The sequence below is a fragment of the Elgaria multicarinata genome, chromosome 3, assembly GCF_023053635.1.
Source record: "Elgaria multicarinata webbii isolate HBS135686 ecotype San Diego chromosome 3, rElgMul1.1.pri, whole genome shotgun sequence".
NCBI lineage: Eukaryota > Metazoa > Chordata > Lepidosauria > Squamata > Anguidae > Elgaria > Elgaria multicarinata.
This window is the reverse complement of record NC_086173.1, coordinates 61,391,754-61,417,125: the sequence shown is the minus strand read 5'-3', so window position 1 is coordinate 61,417,125 and position 25,372 is coordinate 61,391,754. Positions and strand designations below refer to the sequence as shown.

The 25,372-nt window shown below is 42.3% G+C and overlaps 1 protein-coding gene across 3 annotated transcripts in view; it reads right to left on the bottom strand.

The window, feature by feature from the left end:
- Nucleotides 1-25,372, bottom strand: part of SHISA6 (shisa family member 6) — a 304,834-nt gene that overhangs the window by 184,512 nt on the left and 94,950 nt on the right. The gene's annotated exons all lie outside the window — the stretch shown is intronic.

The window sequence follows — 25,372 nt, the reverse complement described above, 5'->3', positions numbered from 1 at the left end:
TGTCATTTTTTATTCTATGTCATTGGGTGATTTCTCCTGTTTCAAGTTAACAATGGCTAGGAGGTGTTTCCTTGTATTGTAGTTAGGTCTGTAAAATACTATGATCTTCATTTGCATATAAAAAGCATCTTTCTCTATTGTATTCACTTCATACCTGACCTACCCCAGTTGTAGAAGCAAAAGGAGCAGGAGCAGGAATTTTTTTAAAGTCCCTTTAGTGGAGAGTAACATGGTAAGATCTGTATCAAATTTATGACACACTGAATCTTTATACAATTGAACTCCCTGCCCTTGATTCATCAGCCTGGATAATGTTCATAAAACACAGTAACCCCCCACCCCCACAACCACTCTGTGGCCAGGACCCTTGGATAAATACATATTGGATACATTTAGGGAGGCTACCTTGTAATTTTCTACTCTGATGTCTTATCTGTTGGAATCAGAAAGGTTTCTTCCCATGTGGTTTAGGGTCTTCGAAAAGGAAAATCCTTAGGAAAGACTTGGTGGAGACAGTCAGGATCTGACAGAAGGAATTTCAGATTTCCCCCAACTTTTGCTGAAACAATTATTTTGCTCTGTAGTGTGTGGCTTGGCTCACTTGCTTGAACTTTGCAGGGACTTTAAAAAACAACAACAATGTGTCTTTATGTCTTTTCTACTTCTATGGCCCTTGTTTGGATCCCAAGGTAATAGGGGAAGGTAGCAAATGGGATAGAGAACCAAAGCAAGGGAGAAATAAATTATCAAAATGCCAAATTTTATTAGAGTTCAATGCTTTTCAGAAAGTTATTTTCCTTCTACAGGGGGAATCTAATAACATATGCTTCTTAGCTCTAGGGCTTCCTTAGTCAAATGAGGCCTCATTATTTATTTATTATTTATTTACAATATTTATATACCACTCCCCATTGAAAATTTCAGAGCGATGTACAAGTTAAAATAAAATAAAAACAGAATAAAACACTTTAAAAGAGATTTTAAAAGAAGCAAAATGTACAGTGAACCATGGCTGGTCATTAAGGAAAGGCTTCCTCGAATAATGACATTTTTAGGAGGCACCAGAAGGAATACAAAGTTGGTGCCTGCCTGACCTCCAGAGGTAGGGAATTCCATAGGAGGGGGGCTACCACGCTGAAGGCTCTTCCCCGGTGGACTCCAATTGGAGGATGGGTCTATGTGGAACCACCAGGAGCATGACCTCGGATGACCTCAGTGACCAGGCAGGCTGGTATGGGAGAAGGCTCATTCATTTCTCCTATGTTTTTATGTCTTCCCCTTTTGCTTCTTGAATGGGATAGGGAGACTTTTTTTTAAAAAAAAATGCAATTGATTTGTTCATAATGATTGCATATCAAAACCAATTGTGGGGATCCTTTTACATAAATGCACATAGCATAACATTGCACATCTCAAATTAAATACTGTAATCACATATTAGAACAGCACATGTTGTCTGCCTGTTTCCATCAGAAAGCTTCGAAATCATCTAACTGATCTGTAGCAGCAAGGTGTCGTTGAAAAGCCCGTAGTGCACACCAATGGAGTGGTTTCACTTAGCCTTGGTGTACAAATTCTAAAAGTCCCTCTTTACTAACCTTCTCTCTTTTATTAATCTGTTGTTCTTGAATCTGAACTCTCCACTTTCCAAGTCATTGGGCAGAGAGCAAAACTGCCCTGGGCAGATTTGTCAGCATCTGAAAACCGGCACGTTCTGTTTGGAAAGGTGTGGTAGATGGAATTCACCCTGCCGCTGAGAAAGTCAAGCTAGCAGAGAGTGGGGAGTGGGGTGGGAAGGAGGGGAAGAGGAGGCAGCATAACAAGCTCCAGGCTTAAACAAGGAGACAGTCAACAAGATATCAATGTCCCAGAGCTGCTGTCTCATCTCACTCCCATCACTGAGACATAGGCTCAGATTCACGCTATGGAGGAGCATGGAATGCTGAACACATTGATCCCCCGGTTCCTCTCTGGCAACCAGCTGTGCTGGCAGCTGCCTTGCTACAATCAGGAGCTGAGATAATGAGCAAGAAATCCGCAAAACTGGATTGGAGGGCATTTTACTCCTGGGAAGAAAGCCCGCTTGGCCCATTTCTGGTTGAGATGTTTGCTGTGGCTTTCCATGGAGGGCTCTGTGGTCTGACTGTTGTTTTGTTGCACAACTCCAGCAACCTGCTGCAGAGAGCCAATCTAGCAGCATCAGTGATGCTGCAGTGCATGAAGCGCCAGCTCTGGGAGCTCTGCTGGCTGATGGGCCCCTCCTATGTCATCTCCCTCCACGCTGGCTCTCCTCCTTGTGGCACAGAAGGTAAGGCTTGCATTTCAGATTATTTCTGCTCTGTGCAATTAAGCAGGGCCAGGGTAGGCAGCTGCTGCTCCAGAAACAGTGGACAGAGCTTTCGAAACCCAGACATGGCTGCAAAGACTGTTTGCAATGATTAGTATAGCCAGACAGCGCCTGGCCTACCAGGAAGGATGCATTACCTTACACCACCCCCTCTTACGAATTATTGCTTGTTGAAATAGTCCATTCAGTACCTTGCATTCGACCCACAGGGTTGCACTTTGTGTATGAATTCTCGTCTGTGAAAATCTTGCATTTCTGAACCGTAACCTTTTGTAAATATGTTTTCCTACATAGAACAACCTTTTAAGAATCTTTGGTTTTTCTAAAATCAAAACAATGTTTGCATTTATACCTCTCTGGGCCTATGACTCTTTTTATTTGCTGAAATGACCTATTACCACACTGAGTCTAGCTCTGGCCTATGTGATGGTGGGTGTGGCACTGGCAGTGTTCAGATGCAGCTGGGGAACAGGACCGTTGGTGGTTTGTGCAACATTTCGACTGTACAGAAGCAGCTAGCGAGCATGAACTGATGGGAAATCACTGGCCCATGCATGCCATTAGTGATTTTTAGATCAGCCTTTCCCAACCTGGGGACCTCCAGATGTGATAGGCTGCAACTCTCATCATCCCCAACAAGCATAGCATTTGATGTGCTCGCTGGAGTGATGGGAGTTGTAGTCCAGCACATCTGGAGGCTCCCAGATTGGGAAAAGCTGCTTTAGATTGTATTATGAAGTTCATAGAAAATTACTCATATCTATCAAACCACTAACAACTTATGGTCATGACGATGCATCAGAATTTGTGATGTGAATTAATATATTTTTAAAAATAGAAATCTGGTAATTGTATCCCCAAATAAAACTATTTTGGACAGCTATTATACATTTTATTAAGAGCATTTTCCCAGGTTGGATTGTGACTAAGGCCCTCTTGTTGTCATCCTGTTGAGAACATGTGAAGAAACATTGGATGAAAACTTTCAGTTTTTGTAAAAATGACTGAGGATGAGCAGAATGATAACATGAGCAATGTGTTTGTATTATTATAAGATAGCTGCTGATGTGTACTGACATCTGTGTTGATTTCGATGTGTAGTGACTGAGTATGGCTCTACTTCAAGTTATATACGGCATGCTTCAAAAATTCTGGCTTGATGTAGGCTGCTACATTAGAAATTTAATGTATTACATATTTTATTAACTTCACTTAATTTAAAAGACTTCACAGAAAAAAGACAGATACTAGGGCCGCAGTGTAATATGTGAGTTTAGTATGCTGTTCCTAGTTTTCCATTTGTCTTTGAGTCAGGATCCCTTGGTATTCGCACAGTCCAGCACTGACAATCATACAGATTTAGACCCCAACCTATCTAGGTTCTCCAGTCCTTAATGCTGGTTTTTTAGTACAAATGGGAAATCACTACCACCATGTACCCATTTTTTAATTAAAAGACAGTAGATTCCTGGCATGGGGAGGGCCCAGGACTCAACATAAAACTAGGTGTGTGAATAAACAAAGTTGTGAATCTGGGGATGTGTGAATCAGCCAAAGTTTACCAAATTCTATTTCGAAGCTTGTTCTGAGTCTGTATCAGATTGTAAGCTTTGTCTTTTTCTTTTCACATGTAAATCTGCACATATTTTTGTGCAATTTTTTCCAAATGTACGCATCACTTGTGCACATCTTTGAAATATATGCCCAAGGCCCCAGTCAGTTCCTTAAGCTATTGAGACCAAAACAATATAAACTATGCTGGGCATTAGGGAAGGGGGCATTTCAGAAGGACCAAAGACAGCGTTTTAATACATTTAATCCAAACCAGACATTTATTAAAAATATAAGTATATAAGAAGAGCCCTGCTGGATCAGACAAAAGTCCATCTACTCCAGCATTCTGTTCACACTATGGCAAACTTACTGTCTGGGGGAAGCCTAAAATTAGGACATGAATGCAACAGCTCCTTCCTGCTCATGAACCCCAGCAACTGGTATATTCAAGGAGAATCAGTAAGAACATAAACATTGAATAAAGAAGAAAATGATGATGTTTCATCTAGCCTTCAACACAACACTAACATAGTTGTTAATGCAGAATTTAAGTCTTACAATGGAATCCTATACATGTCTACGCAGAAGTGAGTCCTGCTGAATTCAATGAAGCTTACTCTCAAGTATGTGTGCATAGTATTGTGGCCTTAGTTACCACAATAAAGGGTCTAGGTGAACAAGTATCAGTTTTAGATCAGAAAGCAGAAGTCTGCTTTTAACTCAATATATTTATTTATTAAAAATTTTTTTTACCGCCCAATAGCCGAAGCTCTCTGGGCGGTTCACAAAAAATTAAAACCATGAAGAGCATAAAAACAACCAACAAATTTAAAACACACATACGAAATATAATATAAAAAGCACAACCAGAATAAAACCACACAGCAAGAATTAATATAGGTTAAAATATGAGATTAAAACAGCAAAGTTTAAATTTAAGTTAAATTAGGTGTTAAAATACTGAGAAAATAAAAAGGTCTTCAGCTGGCGATGGAAAGAAAACAATGTAGGTGCCAAGCAAACCTCTCTGGGGAGCTCATTCCAAAACCCAGGTGCCACAGCGGAGAAAGCCCTCCTCCTAGTAGCCACCTGCCTCACTTCCTTTGGCAGGGGCTCATGGAGAAGGACCCCTGTGGATGATCTTAAGGTCCGTGCAGGCACATATGGGAGGAGGCGTTCCTTCAAATAACCTGGCCCCAAACTGTTTAGGGCTTTGAATGTTAATATAGACTCTCTGAAATTATTAGGAGAGAACCACAAGGCAAACATTCTTTAAAACTGTAAATCGCAATACCTGGCATCCTTTCTACGGGAATGAGATTATTTTGAGTATTTCAACTAAAGCAATCCCCACTAGTCCAGGCCGTGTGTGAATGGAATACCAAGCCCTCATCACTTGATATGACTCTGCAGAACTTACAATTAAGATCTACAGATTTTGTTTTGCGGATTGTCAAGCAACATTAGTTACTGGGTGGATTAGAATGGTAATAAATTTAAAAAAGCGCTTTAGCGCAAGTGTGGATTAGCGGTAATTTGCATTAACACAAATGTGAATTTGCACAAATCCCCCCCCCCAAGTTTTTTAAAAAAACGGTCCACAAGTCCATGGAATCCGTGCAAATTGAAAAAAGCCAGCCTGCTGCAGAATCCGCGTGTTGGAATCTATTGCAGATTTCTACCTACAATGAAGAAATCCAACCAGTGACAATTATAAGCAAGCTTATAATCAAATAGGCCGATAACTGTGGGCTCATCTACACCAAGCAGGATATTCCACTATGAAAGCGGTATATAAAAGGCAGGAGCCACACCAAGCAGCATATAGCAGTATCAAAGAGGTATATGGTATGTCTCAATGGGCCTCAACAGTTGTCAGTGCACTTCGATACCATTATAAAGCAGTAGTGTGCATATACACAAAAATGCATATACTAAGGGAAAGTGCACAAAAATTCACAAATTCACATTTGTGAAAAAACATATAAGAACATCATAAAAGGGGAAACTATGTGCAGTGCATCTAGGGATGGAGCTCAAGGCTGAAGCCTAGCTCCCCTCCCCAAATGACCACCCAGAGAGCAACAGGTGATGGTGGAAGTAGCAGACACTACATGGGCTGGTATGGGCAGCCAGGGTCCACCTGGGCTGATGCTGCTCACTGCAGCGTTCTTGCTTTTTTTGTTTTTTAAAAACATCCTATAGACAGGGGTCAGCTAACAGGGTATGCACAAGTGCTCATTTTATTATTTTTACTTTAAGATATATTATCCTTTTCAACAACAAAATGGTGCTTATTCCCAAATAAATATGTTCAGCATCAGGGTAGCAGAAGCAAACTCAATTTTATTCCTGCAGTCATGATGGTGCTATGATTTAAGTGAGTTTATAATGCAAATCTGCATGTGCTCAGTGTATTTCAATTTTTCAAATCAAGATTAGAAGCAGTTGTAAGGCATGGAATGATTGTGTAGGGTAGAGAGAAGAGAAATGTGAATTGTTTGGTTCACAAAGGAAGTAATACACTTGGGGGGGATCTACACTATTGCTTTTAAAGTGCTTTAAAGCACTTTGAAAACTGTATATGCAGTGTGTCCTGGGCTCCAACAGTTGTCAAAACTGTTATAAAGCGCTTTAAAGCGCTTTAAAGCTGTCGTGTAGATCCCCCCTTGGCTGTCTCAAGGTGGTGGCAATAAAACCAGGTTCTAGAATGACCTTGATGCTCTATTAATTTAGGGGAAAGTGTGTACAACTACATATATTTAAAAAGTACATACAAAAGTGTGTATATTAGAAATGCTTGCAAAAATCATTTCTGTGCATTCTTTTGTTTATGTTTTAACTGCAAACTGATGTGGAAATGGGATAGAATGAACCGAAGACCCAAAAAATAAGGAACTGAGAGAATCCAAAATTGACAGATTCACCCATCCTTATTAGAAACATTGGGTTTTTGAAACCAGCCTATCCATCTCTCTCTCCTTGTTATTTGTCTTTCTGATCCTCCAGTGACAGATTTCACAACAGCATGCTGTGATTAGTATTCTGATGAATCCTGTTCTCACAGATTTCTATTTGCCTCATCTCTGGGAAGAATGAACCCTGCAAACTTCCCTCTATAAATCTGCTAAAGAGAATGCCATAGAACTCACAGGTCAGAATAATCAGAAAATCAAGCTGAACCAATGGTTCTTTAGTTATGGAAAACAGAACACAAGTATGTGGCTTTAAGGCTTCCAATCTTTTGTATAAAAGGTTACCTGGAATTGCAAGCATGCTGACCTCATAAGGCTCATGTGACTTTGGTTCAATCATGATATATTTGCTTTGAAGACCACATGGGCAGTAAACTAAGGTTGTAATCATAAAATCCTATCAAAGACACTTACTTATGAGTAAATAAATGTCCACTGGATTATGCTACAAATTAGGGCAGCAATGGATGAAAAGAAAAAGGGAATAAATATTTCTCCCTGTGAGTGAGTCTTGTATTACAGAGTTTTGGGGAACTCTGGTATTACACAGGTCTTTATGGCACATACCTACAAAGGAACAAGACATGTGTATAGTTTTATCAAAGGGCAAGTTTGCAGCAGAGCTATTGCTACATATTTTGGAATGTCTACTATCAGTTTAGGCTCTTGTGAGTTGCAATGCAATCCTAAGTGGGACTGAGAAGTCAGTCCCACTAAGTTCAAAGGGACTTGCTTCCTAGTAAGTGTGTTTAGGGTGGCAGACTTAGGCCCTTTCTACACCTTCCGGTGTTCCAGGAGGTAGGGAGGTAGGGAGGGGGAGGCTCTCATGATATCCTGATTGTGACGGCCTCCCCTAGCATGCACATGAGGCACGCAACATCCCGTGAGGAAGCAGGGATGTCACGGGTGCCTTCTTCTTCTTCTTCTTCTTCTTCTTCTTCTTCTTCTTCTTCTTCTTCTTCTTCTTCTTCTTCTTCTTCTTCTTTAAAGCAGCAGGGCCAGTCGTGCAAGTGTGAAGCTCCACTCCACGAAAAATGTGAGTGTAAAACACACACACACACACCCCAAATTGCCCCCACAACCCCCCTCCCTGCCATCCTATGGGTGATGAAATTGCTGCCACCCCCTCCCCTGATGGGCACGGAGCTGCCCAGGGCCCATTTCTGGTGCTGCTCTTATGATTAAGTGCGACACCAGGTGGGACAGGCACCCACACTTCCCATGGTTTTGGGACGATGCCGAGACCACAGAAAGAATTGGGTTTTCCTAGGGTTTCTTTATCCCTGGGAAAACCCATTCTCGCCCTCCCCGCCCCTTGGCATCATTTGGATGCACAGGGACTCAGCCGTGACCAGGCCGAACTATCGGGCTGGTGTAGAAATGGCCTTAATCTTTTGGCAAGTGGTCAGTTAAAATGACGATACAGTTTAAGATGGCTACAGCATTCCTAATGAAGTGTAAGTGGATTCTTTAGTCACAATACACATATACCACTCTATCTATGCACTTTTACAATAATTCTATATGGTTCCTGTCAAAACTTTGGGTTTAGATACACTGGCTTCTTGGTAGCTAACCATAGATATATCAGCATAAGTCTGTTTTTCCCACCCCACAGTTCTTGTATCTCTGCAGTGAATACACACCTGCAATTTGCTCATGGCCTTTCAAAACAAGATATTCAGGCAGTGTCCTACTTTGTTTGCAACCAGTTCATGCATTTGGAGCTGTTTCATTAGCTCTTGCGTGTACGAATGAACATGTGTGCTTGGGTATTATGAAAAGCTTCAAATTTGCACATTTCTCCTTTAACAGGCTATTGTTGCTGGGAAGGTGATCTCCCCTCTCGTGGTGCTAGTGGAAACACTATTGAATATTCATACCTAATGAGCTAAGGAAACATCCATTGCAGCAAACATTTGCAAAAGCAGCCCTGGACAATGTTGTGACTTGCCAAGCTCAAGAGATTGTTTTAAACTTCCTTTCCAAAGGAAATTGGATCTGCTCATTATTTGCAGGCAGCATCTGTCACTCCCTCCGCCGCCCCCCGCCAGTGGATGCTGATCATCCTCACAGAGCATTGTACAAATGCGCAGACTGCTGTGTGCCGAGAGAAGGCTGTTATTATATCAATTTTCCACTTGAAAGCAACAATAATAGCAAATAAAGCCGAAGCTGCATGACACCCTTGCAGCATCCCAGGCACTTTTACTTAGGCACTTATGCCAAATTAAGGAGGAGAAGAGTGGAGAAAGTGTCAGCCAAGTTTCTATTTGGCGCATATTAAAAGCAGCCTATTGTGATAACCTTGGGAAAGAAAGAAGAGCTGGGTGTGGCCTGGGCCCTGCAAGGCTGTGCACATGACACACAAGGAGGAGACTCTCACACTATGAGGCAAGGGCACGACTTGTGCATGGAAACACTACCCACATGGAAATCAGCAACCATCCCAGTTGTAATGATACAGGTTTCCCTAAAGAACTGAATGGGACTTACTTCTGAGTAAATGCTAAAACCAAGGCAATACCATAATTACAAGCACACATACTGGGCAGCACATTCACTCGGAGAAATCCTGGGTAAAAAACTGGGTCTTTTAATTGATGCCTAAAGCACACTACCTTTGGTGCCTCCCAACTACAGGGGGGAGAGCATTCCATAAAGTGGGCGCCACTACAGCGAAGGCTCACTTCCTGGTTGCTGTGAGATGGGAGTTGCAGGACATTTTTCTGTCTAAATATGCATAGGATTCCGCCCATACTTTCTTCCTCTGTTTTCCTTTTTTTTCTTCAACAAATGAAAACGAATGATATGAAATCATACATGGTTATGATCCACTCAAAGTTAAGTATTTTCAAATCCTGAAAGAATTTAGTAGGAGTCAGACACATGTTTCTTTCCTACTTAATTTGGGTGGCACCATGTAGAAAAGTTTCTTTCCGTCCTTTCCAACTATGTTTTGGCTCTTTCGTTGTATGTAATGCTTCACAGCAGTATTTTATAAGAGATCCATGTCCTCCCTCACTCCTGAATGTTATCTCATTTATTTATTTTAAATTGGCTGTTTCAGATAAAATATGTTAATATTGATTCAAGAATCCCAAATGCTTGTCTTTCTTAGCAATGCTCCAAATCACCAGCTCTGATTTCACATGGTAACAGCAATTCCCCAGGTAGAAATGACAAATCCAGAAAAATTCTCAAGTGCTCACAAGTATTAGCTTAGTGTTGGTATCCAAAACTGCAATAGCACCTCCCCCTGCCAGGGTGACCTTCCTCTCTGTTTCATAAAGCATGTCATAACTGTGAAGTCTTTATGGAATCACTCTTATTCTGTAAGCTGTACTACCTCGGAGAAAAGGGTGTTCTCTTCACAGAATAAAATGCATTTCAAGCCATATACTCAACAAACTTTGAGCCAAACTAAATGTGACACTGGGAGGGTGATCTCCCAGTGTGTGTTTTCCCAACTCCAGGAGGGATTAAGTGCTAATTTGATGGGAAAGCTGCAGGGGTGTGTATGTTTTATCCCCCACCCCCCATGCTACAGTTTATTCCACGGAGAAAATATACAGGGGCTTGTATTGTACATGCATTTTCTCATGTAGGAAAGAGCAGCTGGGAGGAAGATTTAGACTAGAAAAGGGCACGGGAAAGAAAGGATTAAACGCCCCTTCTTTAGAGCCACTGCTCAGATCAAATTGCCAGCCCCTATGGCTGTATCTAATTTTTTTTAAAGTCATATATCAAACATAGATCTCCTTCAGTCCAAATGGCAACCCAAATACTGTGACGTCTTACAAAGCTGATAAACTAACTGTACTACTTCAGTTCATACTGCCAGGGGACTCGTGTGCATTTATGTTCTTCCATATAATAAAATAACCTCCAACACACAGGGTTGGGTCCAATGTCCCAGGAGCAGATCTATGCTGCTACAGTGTGACTTACCCATCCTCTCTTTACCCCTGCAGCGCTCCCGCAGACCCCAAATGTGTTTGGGAGGGCCTCTCAACCTCTGGAGCAGATTTGAAGGTGTACATGGGACTGCAGCGGGGAGAGTATTTATTTATTTATTGACAATATTTATATACCACTCCCCATTGAAAATTTCGGAGCGGTGAACAAGATAAAATAAAATAAAAACAAAATAAAACACTTTAAAATAGATTTTAAAAGAAGCAAAATGTACAGTGAACCATGGCTGGTCATTAAGGAAAGGCTTCTTGGAATAATGACATTTTCTGGAGGGGCCGAAAGGAACACAAAGTTGGCACCTGCCTGACCTCCAGAGGCAGGGAATTCCATAGGAGGGGGGCACTACACTGAAGGCTCTTCCCCTCGTGGACTCCAATTCGAAGGATGGGTCTATGTGGAACCACTAGGAGCATGCCCTCGGATGACCTCAGTGATGGGGCAGGTTGGTAGGAGAGAAGGCGCTCTCTCAGGAATCCTAATCCCAAGTTGTTTAGGGCTTTGTATGCAAGTACGAGAACCTTAAACCTGGCCCGGTAGTGAATAGGCAGCCAGTGCAGTACCCTCAGCAGAGGAGTTACATGCTGGAAAGGGGCAGCTCCGGACAACAGCCGAGCTGCAGCATTCTGCACTAGCTCCAGCTTCCGGAGCAGCTTCAAGGGCAGCCCCACATAGAGCGCATTGCAGTAATCCATTCTGCTATCACATGATCTGCATTGAATCCAGCCCCACAATCTGCCACTGTCATGCCTAGCCTTCAGATATCCCATTCATGTCATTAAATCTGAGTGGGATTTATAAAACAAACACAAAATCAAAACTGGAATCTATTTATAAATCTGTTTCATATAGGTTGGGGCTTTACACTTGTGTCAGGATTTTAATGAGATGCATCCAAACATCAGCCTAACAACAACTATTGATGTTGGTTAGTTAGGATATCTATTACTGAATTTTCCCAATTGGATTTAATTGTAATGTAGCCCTCATTTTTAAGGACATCCCTCCCAGTTCATTTTCTGCCCCTATGACTAACCAACCACCAGTCAGAGTTTCTCATCATTTGTACAGGCAAGTTCCCTATATAGAAACAATTACCACACTTTTTAAAAATCATTTTTGGATGAAGTGATAGTTAGTCCTATTGATTTCAGTGCAATGAAAACTGCAATCGTATGCACACATACCTGGGAGTAAGGCCCATTTAACTCAATGGAGCTTACTTTTGAGTAGGTAGGTGTTGGACTGCACTATAAATCCACTTTAATTGAGTCTGAATTGGGGGTTGCATGCTTTCATACCATATTATAAACTCTGCACAATATCATACCTGAAAGAACATTTTAAAAAGATGCCAATCAGTTAATTAGACCGAAAATTTGAGTAATATATATTTATGCATGACTTCCTGGTGTAGTAATTACTGCTCCATATCTAATCAATGTTAGCTGCCCTGCTCCATGTCACAGTTTAATATTTGAGAGGAAATGAATTCTCATAGTCATAATCTCTGGCACAAACAGTTTTGCTGGCCTCAGCCATTGTAAGGTAAATGTTTTGTACATAGCTGAAAAAGTCAAAACGTGGCTTAGTGTTGAGTGATGGTGCACCTCATGATGACCTGAGCAATATGTAGGCAGATGGGCAGAGAGATTTGGGTCACCAAACAAGCAGCTCTAGTTGAGCATGCAAACTGGCGAGGACTGACCATTATAAGTACACTGAGTTATGGTTTATGATTCGATGGGAGAGGGGGGATTGCTTGGAGGATGGAATGTTAAGGTTAAGAGGGAGGAAGAGTCTGTTGGAGGGTAAAATGCTGGGGAAGGGGCAGATGGGATGAGTCAGTTAAAACATCTGGGAAACCTTGGAGGGCCAAAATGGAACCCCATGAGTGCCAGATTTGGCCCCCAGGGTTCTACACTCTGATCTAGGACATGGGACAACTCAGATGGCTCAAGCAGAGAAGGAAAACAAGCAGGTAAGGGAAAGAAGGGATACTCCCAGCTCTGCTTAAATTATGGGTTAAATTGCACCGCTAACACCTAGGGCTAGGGTTGAATTTTATAGCCTCAAGGAGCAAGCTTTAATGGCAGGGTCAGGGAAGCCCTGGTGTCAGCTTTCCTTAGGCATTCACCCAAGCTGTGAGATAAGTAGGAGTCTTTGATGGCACAAAGATAATGGGATGTCTGCAATTTGTTTTGGAAACCTTCTCATATTCCATTCTTGGGAGACAGGTTAGAATAACCTTTAATCAGTGTACACATCGGTTTTTACTGCTGTGGTGAACAGCAGCTTTGGAGGCATTTTCATTGGGAAAATGCAGCAGGGGAAATAGTTAACTCACCTCCCACTATGGTCTCAGTTCAGATCTCCCTCCCACATAGCTGCTGTTCACAAATATGTAAAGAAAGCAGAGGGGGATTCATGCATCCCTTTTGTCAGTCACAATCTAGTTTGATCCTCTGGGCTACTTGGCATGATATGCCTCTATAATGGAAGTGGCTTAGAACTACATCTACATGGCAGCTGCTTCAAACATTCCTGGTAGAAAGGAGACAAAACCCATAGGAAGCCAATCACAGGATGATCCAGTATTCAAGACATAGTTTATTATGTGGAGGAACCCCTATATGGAGGCAGTTTCAAGTGGTCTCTTTGGCTGGCAACCATATCATGTGAAGTGGCCCTTAGAGACAATGATTTGCTGAAGCTTCCTTGCTGGAGTAAGTGGGGAACTGGAATCTGGTAATTTGAACATCAAAACTCAACGTTTTATCAATTTGCACCAGACTGAGCCTTCTAAACATAAAACAAAAATAAAAAAACACTATCACATTAAACAAACACTTTTTCAATTACTATCCAATTTATATCCATCTGTATTTGAAAACTACTTTTTTTAAAAAAAAACTCTGGTGGACACACGTTTAAATCACTGCTTTTCCCCATCAAAATACATGGAAGTGAGGACTAAATCTTTTCCTGATGTCCAAATATATCTGTCTAAGAACAGCGGCAATTTAAATATGCTTGAATTACTCCCAAATATATTTATGAACATAGCATAAGTATAGCATAAATTATACTTAAGTGTACAAAAAGCATCATAATGTGCAGTCATCAGGTATATAATAAATCTACACTTTAGAAAGTACAAATGAAACTTCAGCCTACTAAAGCTTAACATTTGTGATTGCAGAGCAGCCAAATTGGAGAATAGAGCCTTTCTGAGATATCTGATCAGTATCATTAATGCACATTATACTTTATGTTTTACAACAGAAAGGTGAAGACTGCACCACATCTGTTAATAATCACTAATGTTTGTACAACACTGCCAACTTTGTTTATAACTGTAGGAGCAGGACCTGATCGTTGTAAAATAAGATACTTCAAATCATGCCTTGTGAGATCAAGTGAGTTTTGAACTCGCAGCCTTCAAAGATGTTGCCGATGCTCTAGTCTCTTGGATACCAGACTTGCAGTCTGTGGTGATTCGTTCCTTAATGCTATTAAAGCCCTGTTACCTTTCTTAGTGATAAACAAACATATGTGACTAGCGCTTGCAGCATTCTCATTTGCATAGCTTTACACTCATGTAGTAAAGACTGTGCCAAAGAAGGGTTTATTTGACACTTCAGTGTATCAGTTCAGTTTGACAACAGCTTTATGCCAAATTACGGGGCTCTCTCTGTGGCGTATGTCACGTTGTCTCCGCTGTGCATTTAAAGTGGTCACTGAGCAAGGGGAGGAATCTATAATAAAGGACAGTCTTCGCAATCTGTCTGCAGGAAATGTTAATGTCATCTTTAGCTTCTGCTTGTGCCAATTAGGGCAAAGTCCCATGGAAAAGACTAGATAGATGACGCCAGCAAGAGCTTTGGCTGCTGTTCTGAGCCCACGGTTCATGCTCATCATTCATCCCACTAGTCACAGAGTTGTTTCAATGGATCCATCCGTGCAACACTCCTTTTAGTGAAAACCTTTGGCCTACTGCAGCTGGTAATAAATCACCAACATAATGAGGTGAAGCTGCTATAGTGGAACGTGCCCTAACAATGGTGACAGGGTCCAGTAGGCTCTATTAAGCAGAAGAGAGATGTTTGATCTGTGGTTAAGTCTGCCGGGAGCCCAGGTAAATGGTGTGCTTCTCAACTGAAGGTCCCGGAGAGACTCTGGCTTACAGGGAAGTTCTTACATTGTGAGAAATTATGGCAGGAAATGCGCAAAATCTCTCAGAAGAGCACTGAGGTGACAGTCACAGATCAGCAGCTCTGCTCAGCAATCAATACTCAACGTCTCCCTGAAATGGCTGTGTTAAGTGGGAATGGGGCTGGATGACACTGACTTGTCTTAGTTTGTGCAAAACTCTTTTAAAAAGAGTTGGATTGTCCTTTGTGGGCAGAGAAGAGTCTCGGCTGGCCTAGGTTTGTGTCGCAAGAGGGGTACAAGGCAAGATTAGAAACCCAAGTTTGTATTAAAATAAACTGAGCATCACAGCTTCTTGGGTATATCAAACCATGTTTGATTTAGGAGAAAATTCTACACCTTCCTGTTTTTCTCAATAGTTGCAAGATACGAGTGGCTGTGCATCTTGCCCTCACCCATTGCTAAATTGGGAGGGAAGCTTGAAGGCTTGCCTCTCTCCACTTCAATTCCCAAAGGGTAGCATCTATTGGATAATTCTCTGCCCGGCACCAAAAGGAATGGGAAGTTTTAATTCTGCCCTTCTTAAAAGCAAAGCCAGCCAGTGCATGTGCACGCAATGTATAAGTGAGTGCCATTAATTAACAGACAGCTCCTTCTTCCATACTGTGAATGACGAATGGGATAAGACTAAGCAATGTCCCCTTTGGAAGTATTCTCTTAGTGCTCCCGGGTAAGAGTTCATTGCTGTGTATGTGTTGAGCATTTTTGACATCAATAATAAAAAGTTCATATCATCTCCAGTTTTCGTAATTCACTACTTAGCTCCATTGCCATAAAGGACCAGGGTTTTTGCAAAGCACTGAAGCATGGACAGAGGACTAGCATTACACTAGACAAGGAAGACACATGTTCAAATCCCTGCTCAGCCCTGAAGCTCCCTGAGTGACCTTGACCCCAAGATCTCAATCTGACCTACTTCACAGGGCTATAGTGATAATAAAGAGTGGTGGGGCAGGACAAAAATGAGCCACTCTGAGCTTCTTGGAGGAAGGGCAGGACAAAAATGTAATAAGTAACTCCTTGCTTGATAGACAGTTTATTAACACAGACAGCTCATCTGAAGATAAAACTTGTGTGTGTGTGTGTGTGTGTGTGTGTGTGTGTATGAGAGAGAGAGAGAGAGAGAGAGAGAGAGAGAGAGAGAGAGAGAGAGAGAACACAACTTTTATGTATTTATTTACGATCAAGGCTCTATAGAATATCTGAAGCAGAAAATTAAGGCTCTAGTGAGTTTCTGAATATACTTGAGATTGGGGATTTATTTTCATACCCCACTGTACTTGTTTCCACTGAATACACTACATGGCATGATTGTATTAGATATAGAAGAGTAAAATGAAACTGTTGTTAGTTTTATTGCATCTAAGGGAATCTGCTGCTCCAAATAGCACTTTCCAGTGTGCTGTAACTGGTTCATGATTTACTTTATGATACTGGTTATGTGCCCAGTGCAATGTTCCCCAACTTGGTGCACTCCATATATCCTGGACTGCAACTCCCATCTTCCCCAGCCAGTATGGCCAATACACCTGATGAAGGTTCGCATTTTGCAAATCTATATTTTCTGTATACCAGAAAGCCTATATTATGTTGTGCATACAAATTGTTCACTTGCAACTAGAGAATGACTGGAGTCTTTGAGCTCCATCAGATGAGCGTTTTATTGCACGTTCATTGCTGGGCACTCACAGATTTTCGCATGTCCCTCTCATGTCATCGTCTGCCTTCTGCGTGCCTCTAGCCCCTTCCGGCCTTCCTCGTGCCACAAAAAAAAAACACAAACAAACAAACAAAAAAAACCACCCAGAATGTCCGATATACTTTTAAAAACAGAAGTTCTTGTTACCTCCTGCTGTGTGCAGAGAAGCAGCATGATCAGTACAGCCCAGTGAATGGGCCACGTGAACACTGTTTACTTCCTCTTTTGAAAGAGGAAGTATCAAGCAATGAAAGTAGGGGTGGAGAAGCGACGGTAGGGAAGGGTGATTTCCCCCATCTGATGGAGCCCTTTATGACCAAACTGCAACAATCAGTGGCATTCTGGAATATACTTTTCGTATGTGTGCAATACAGAAGTAACGCATGAGCTTTGTTTTGCTTTGCATTCTTCTCTTTGTGCCACCTATCAGCAGCCTTCAGGACATGGGATAAAGGAGTCCAGACTGTAAGCATTCACCTCCCCATTGGCAGAAGTTAATAAATCCAGGTATGCTTTCTGTTAACAGGCATTTCCTCAGATTACAAAGGTTTGTGCTTTAACTAATCTTATTCTTTCATGAGTGATTAGACAACCGACTTGCATTAATCCTATTATTCAAAGCCTTAGCTTCCTGCTTTTTCCCTTTGTGCCATCCAGTCTGGATTTCTCAGAACATTTCAGAGTATTTCAAAAAGGAATTTCTTCTTCTTTTAAATTGGTGTACAGTGCAAATTGTTGTGTTCTTCTCGATTGGCTTATTAAGTGAGTCCAGAGAACTGCATGGCTCAACTGGGTAAAATCTAAACTACAAGTCACCTGAATATTCATCCATTTTAATCGTTGCCCTTTCACAGAGGTGGAACACTTCAACTACAATAATAATGATGACGATGAAGACGATGATGCAGGCAACTAATGCAAAAAACAAATCCCTGAACTGTTCAGGTTGTTTATAAAAGAGTAACCTCTGAACTATTATGTTTTCAGGCAAACCTAAAAGGGACATGGTAGGACAGGGGTGGGGAAACTCTGTTAGCCTGAGGGATGAATTCGGAGAAGCTCTCAGGGGCTGCATTCCAGTGGTGCGTGGGACTTGAAGACAAAGGAAGCAGGGCCAAAGGCAAAAAGGCTGTTGCCAAAAGTACAGGAGGGGTGGGGTGGAAATACTAGCAGTAAGAACTTTAACTTAAAGCTCTCACTGGCAGTAACTAAGCCTTAGGAGAGGCATTTCAACCTTTTAGAATGAGGGAAAAACCTGCACAAAAGCTGGGAAACCCCCAAACGATGGAGCCAGGGGAAGGGTGTGTGGGCATCTGTGGAATCCTGTAGGGCTGGACTGGAACCTCAGGAGGCCCTGGGCCTTAGGTTCCCCACTCCTAGGTTTACAGTAGTTAACCAAACTCAGCTGAGCTGAGCTGTGCATTCCCTAGAAGAGTTCAACATGACAAGGCTGAAATTTGTACAATCTTAGCTAAGCTGTGGTTCACACTGATGGAAAAAAACTTGATGCCCCCTAAAATAACCCAGCAAGGTCTCCAAACATGCCCCGCCCACCCCCGCTGACCAAGAATGCAACCATATATCCTGTGGAAGGCCATTCCCGAATATCCTGTATAAGGCTGTTCCTCAGCTCATGTGACTGTGAGCTGGGTTAAATCTGCCAACAGGCAAATGGAAATGGGGAAGGCTTACCCGGAGAATATAATGAGAGGCCAGCTGATTCTTGCTTTGTCAGCCTTCCTGTGGTTTAGGCCTAGATCGGGGATTGCAGAGTGACCCCGATGTTAGAGTTGGGGAGCTTGCCCAAGCAAGGTCACCTACATGAATTGCTTTGGCTTGGCCTAAGGAGAAAGCTCTCCTAACCTGCTGAACTCAAAGAGGGTTGCTTTTATTTGTGATTCTTATCATACATGTGGACATCCATCTTAGGTGGTCTTTGATGACTGCTGGTGAAACTGGGGATGGAGGAGGAAGGGGCACTCCAGAAATAATTGAGCGTACTGAGAAATCACAGCAGGTAGTCAGCATGAAGGGGATGCACTCACTCTGTGTTCTTAACTTAAACCTGATGCTTGGAAAGGATGGACTCTGATTTACCTTACAGGGTGATAAATAGTCACACAGTCTTTATGGAGCCTTTGCTAACTCCCCCTACCTACCATCTTTCTCTCACTTGTAAAATGCTCTTGGCACCATATTCTCCCTGGATTATGAGTCCTTCTCCTGCCCTTATTCTCTTTACCAAGTAATTATCTCTCAGCCCTTACTACAGCTGCAGCACTGTCTCTTCAGCCTTACATTCTTGGGAGTCATTTGCAAAAACAACAAACACACACACACACACACACACACACACACACACACACACACACACTGCTGCCATCCTTAAGCCATTTTTTTTAATTAAAAGAACATTCTTTAACAACAACAAAGTTTGCAGTAGCCTGAGACGGAGAGAGGATTTTCTGTTGCACACTACAGCCCAAGCTATACTTACTTCCTCAGTTTGAGGAGGAAAGATCTGCATTTCCCATTAATACAGAGCATTAATTGAGAATCTTTTGCTTGGCAGTACACCAAGCTATTTCTGACCAAGTGATGTTCAGAGAGAATGACTCAGCAAAGACAAACGACATCACTTGGGACCCCTGAAAGGTTGTTAATGACTCCTAAGCAAACTCAGCAAGGAAAGATCTGGATTTCCTCTTGCTTTAGAATTAGAGAGGGGTGGCTGAGCAGATACAGGGCTACTGCTGTGACTGGGATGACTTGCATCTGCCCAGTAGCAACCAGATGTGAATAAATGCCAAGAGCAATGCACAGCACTCATGGGTCTCCAATGCACTAGCTTAAGCAGAATACACAACACCAGCAGTACCATAGTAGCAAGTGAAGGAATAGCCTGACTCCCACCACAAAATGATTTCAGGTTGCCTTGTTTAGACTAATATCAAATACACTCAAGAAACAGGGCTTCACATACTCCGATTCAATGATCAGAAACTGTCACCCGATTAATTTTATATACTTTAATGCCTAGCCTGCCCCATCCCCCAGGAAGTTAAACACATTCCCCCCCCCCCATAATACTAGAACCCGGGGTCATCCCATGAAGCTGATTGGTGGGAGATCCAGGACAGATAAAAGGAAGTACACACAGCACACAGTTGATCTATGGAATTCACTACCACAAGACGTAGTGATGGCCACCAATTTGGATGAGTTTAAAAGGGGATTGGACAATTTCCTGGAGGAGAAGGTTACCAATGGCTACTAGTCCTGATGGCTATATGCTACCTCTGGCATCAGAGGCATTAAGCCTATGTGTACAGCAGTTGCTGGGAATGTGGGAGGGAGAGTGCTTTTGCATTTGTGTCCTGCTTGTGCGTTCCCAGACGATAGCTGGTTGGCCACTGTACTAGACTAGATGGACCCTTGGTCTGATCCAGCATGGTTCTTCCTATGTTCTGAAATATGATATATAACATCGTAAGAACAGAAAACTGCCAAATGGAAAGAATATCAAAACTGCTGGCAGTATTCGAACCAGTCCCCACTATGAAGCAGGGACCAACCGCATATTACCATGCAGACCATGGGCAGGCCACAAACAGACATCCTATCCAACATAGTGCAACATAGACAATGGAGTCCACTAAACTCATAACTACAATAACCAACACAAATGAGCCAAGCTACATTCCACAGGGGAAGACAAAATAAACTAAAACCACACCTAGAGAGCATAACAAGCCAGCTTCCTGCCAACCTCTTTAATATGGGATGGCCTGAGCAACTTGTCCATGTAAGCAATACTACTGATGTTTTATTCCCACGTCAAACCTGGCCAGAAGAAGGGGAGGCTGCAAAGCATGCTCTGCAGAATTTGCTGCCCTCCGGGTGAAATATTGCTTTCCATGTAGGATTCACTGTCAGGAATAGTTCCTGCATATCAGAGCAGATATCAAAGTACCTCTACAGAGGAAGGCTTTTGTGTTCTCTGTGCAATGAAGATGCTGCCATCCTTTTGAACATTCATTGCACTGGGTGGTAAAGCTTATTTAGAAGAATATGCTTTCCAAATTGGTTCTACAGAAACATCTTGCTCACAAGGCACCTGCTAATGCTCCAGAGAGATGGAAAATTTGAAGTTTAGAAGCACAAGCCTCAAGGCACATCCTCCTGCCTCCATTCTTTAGGGAAAGAAGGAGTTATGCATTTTTAACGATCACACACAAGGGCCTTCATGTTTTCTACCACCCCAAACATACAACCCCTTCACTCTTTTCATTGACACCCTGCTTTGCATGCTGTGCACATTGCTCACAGCACTTAATTTCTCACTCAACCAGCATCACCAGTACAAAACACCTTTATAGGTAACTGACTTTCTCCATCAGTTTTGTTGATCCAGATGAATGAGGGAATCTCATTACATGCACATACTGTGGGCAACCCCACCTCCCCCCTCACAAAGGGCAGTAATTTATGTTTGCTTATGAAGATGCCAGCGTCCAAAGAGAATTCTACAAATGAAGAATTGAAATGCAGTATCACAGCTTTACAAAATTATTATTTCTACTCATCAACAGTGCCACCTTAAATGTAACACTGTTCCCAATAAACATATACTAAAAAGACCTGGAATCTTTAGAGCGTACATGTCAGAAGGGGCAGTTGTCTCTGTGCAGCACTCTTCCCCGTTAAAGGTCTTCAAAGTTTAATGGAGGGAGTTTAGAAAGGTAAAATGGTTGAGCTGATATCATAGACCTGAACGAATGGTGCCAGCATGCTTTTGACATGGAGACTCAGGCTTGGGGTGAACTTTTCCAATTTAGAGGAAATAAGTTAACCAGGTATTAATAGGAGTACCTGAAACTGTTGGTGATATCTTGTACCCTCCCCTTCCCCTCCAGCCTTTAACTTATCAAATATCACGGTACAACTTCTTAGGAATTTGACATCCAGTACAACACAGTGTAAGGACTCACTGGCTGGTGAACCAGGGCTTTATAATAAACCAGGCCAAAAGTGTGATGTTAAAACAATGAGAACTGAATAAAATATAAAGTCAAGCACATAAGAAAAGTGAATACAATTACAGCATGCTAACTTTGCTAAAACGATGACTTAGCTATATCCGAAAAAGGCTACCTCAAAGCAAGACGCTCAGACTTTCAAATTCGTAACATTGGCAAGTAAGCATGTTACTGCAGTCAGATTAAAGCATGCCTCTTCACACACCTAGGAAGACTTCTTTTATAGGAGGAAACCAGGTTTGGCATGACATTGAGGAACGGCCAGTTCAATTTGTGTTCTCTAAAATCTGGGGAGGGGAGTTTGGGGGGAGAGTGAATTTTTTTCTGTTTTCTTTTTCTTTTGCCACTACCACCCCTTTTAGAAACGGTGGAAGTCCTTTTGATGGCTGATTGTTGGAGCTGCAATCTTCCTCGCCACAGGATGTCCTGGATATAAAGGCATTCTGGAGCAAATGCCCCAAATGTAGCTGCTCTCGCTCCACCAATGTTCTGGAATGGCACTGCATTTTAGACATTGTGGTGGTGGGAATGGTGGATGACAGTCAGCAGCTGCCAAGAAGAGCTAAGCTATTTATATTTATCGATGTCAATCTATATTATGGTTTAAACAGTATTACTGCTCTTGAGGGAGTATTTTCTTGCCTCCCTCTCTTTGAACTAAATGGGTCATGAGTTTTCGTTATTCAGCCCTAATGGGGCAAATAATAAATTTGTGTGTATGGGAGGAGGGTTGTTTCATTTTTAAAAACACATGGAGGGGAATTGTTAAGCCCTTTCCCTTAGCACTACCATCCTGTTCCATTGCTTTTTACAAAAAAATAAAAATGAAGGGATGGGAAATTCAATAATGGTTCTCTGCCATCTTATAGAGTTTGTCCCTCACTTTGGGATCTAAATCTTTGACTCTAGCAGGCTGACATTACCACAACAAAAAGAGGCTATTGTTTGGTCAAGAAGAAGATACAAATTAACATGCAGGATGGAAAATATCCTCTTTCTGCCACAGTTAATTAAGTTTTTCCTTGAAAGTTGTCTTGCATCTTATGCTACTTTTCACCAGTGATCTCAGAGCCTGAAAGCAGTCCCTCATCTTTCGTGCTGTCACAAAGAAAAAGAGGAGAGTCACAAAAGCGATGGCTTTGGCCAAGCTAGATCTATCAAACTGATGATGGCCAGGAGAACTAAGGAAGGTTTTCGGAGTAGACTCATTTCTCCTTCTACATATGGAAGTTCAGAAGTATAATGGCATTTATGACAGTAATATAAAAGGTGAGGCATACAACTTATGCCCCCTCTGCATTTGTAGACATCAGTATGGTGTGTGGTGGATTTAGATACAGGAGATAAGACTCAACTCCCTGTTTAGCCACTAAGCACTCTGGCCATCCAATGCACGAAAGAAAAGCCAATCAATGATTACTAGTCAAGATGACTCTATGCTATGATCAGACACAGCATGGCTACAAATACCAGGCACTGGAGAACAATAGTGGCAGGAGAAGGCTATTCCCTCATGTGCTGCTTGTGGGCTTCCCATAAGTGTCCTACCGGCCACTCTGGGAAACTAGATGCTGGATGGGACTTTGGGGCCATAGCTAGACCTAAGGTTTATCCCTGGATCATCCATGGGTCAAACCTGTTCATCTAGGTGACACACAGGGGATCCAGTGCTCAAGCAGGGGCGAACCCTGGATGATCCCAGGATAAACCTTAGGTCTAGCTGTGGCCTTGGTCAGGTCCAGCAGAGCTCTTCTTGTGTACTAATTATCAAAACTTCCTCAGACTATTTCTGTGATAACAAATGTGATAACTTTAAAACATTTCATATCTAGGAAAGGCATGGGCATTGGTAGGAAGGGCAAGGGGGTAGAGTTGCCCTCCACCTTCCCAGGCCTTAGCAGACCTTAAGGATTATCCCGGGATCGTCCCTGCCTGCTCCCGGGATATCCTGTGAGTCATTTACATGAACAGGGATGACCCCGGGACAATCCCAGGATAAACCTTAGGTCTAGCTAAGGCCCCAGATAAGCCATAGTCTCCAGATTCCCAGCTTTCATTTGTTTTTGTTTTTAAAAAACCCTGAGATTAGAGATGTAACGTGCAGCCACTATTCTGCCCATGCGTTTTGTGAGAAACTAGCTTTTCAGTGTTTTTAACAAATGAAGAAACTCATAGCAGTGGTTAATACACACACTATCTGGGGGTGTTAACCTTTCTGGTTGTGTTAAGCCTTTTTGGGGAGTCTTCCCTATAAGGAAGTAATTGCAGAAATCCAATTTAGTGTAGCTGAGATTGGGCAGTAGCATGTTTACCTAAAAAAACAAAAGGTAGCTAGCAGCAATGACAGGAGTTCCCGAACTTTTATAAACAAAAAAACAAATAAAACATTATTCCCAGTGTGTGTGTGTGGAGTTAGAGTAGTGTATGAAAACTCTACAGTGTAGTCCAGTGTTGTTAGTCAGTCTTCTGCTGCGTTTGTGTTTTAGGGAAACGTAGAAGGGTGTGTGAAGTTAATTAATTAAAGGCTAGAGGGGATTGTGTGTGTGTAGCTTTAAGAGAACCTGCCATGTTTAGCTCATGCAAGAGGCCCAAGTGGAGCTGAGACAGTGTGCCTCACAGCACTTCAGAAGTTAGTGTTTTCTCACATATTGTAGTAATAAATCTCTCTGCTGTGAAAGTACCTGAATATATTGTGTGTTGCCTACAGAGCAGAGCCTAGAAGTGAACTGCAAGCTGAGCAGGTCATCCTTCACTCCAGTATTAATCATGTCCTTTACTCTTGTAATGGCTTTTGGTGTAAGGGCCACTACAGGGGCGAAGGTTGTCAGGGAAATAATTGAGGGTTTCGGCTGTGGGTGGAAGCCAAATTTAAATTGCTAGGTAGGACCACCAAGGTGGCTTTCTCTGAAGTCTACCAGTTCCACACGCAGGGCCAGCTAGACAGGTGAAGCTGAGAAGTCTCAATGCGTAGATGAGACAGTGGTGCAGGGAGGAGGGGTTCAGATTGCTTTGGCACTGGGAACATTTTGGGACAAGCCCAAATGTACAAGAGGGACAGGCTCCACAAAAATGGAACCAGACTGCTGGTGCTAAACATAAACTTTAAAAAGTGGCAGAGCAGCTTTTAAACTAAACCTTGGGGAAAGCCAACAGGTGCTGGGAAGCATCCGGTTTGGGTTAAATCATACAAAGAGATGAAGATGAAAATGTTTTTGATTGTCCAAATGTAGAAGGGGATAAAATATGTGTATGACAGAACATGAGTGTATGATAGAACATGATAGCCAAGCAAAGAGGCCTAAGTGTCACAGCGAAAAATGGACATCCCAGAGACATCTGGGAAGGGTCACTATGTACAGGTGTTTCTATGCAAATGCTAGAAGCCTCTGAGCCAAAATGGGAGATGTGGAGTGCTTGATCTTAAAGGAGAACCTAGACATAGTGTGCCTTACAGAAACCTGCTGGAATGGAGAAAACCAGTGGGATACAGTCATCCCTGGATATAAACTCTACAGGAAGGACAGGGAAGGGTTTACTGGGGGCGGTGTTGTTCTGTATATCAGAGGACATA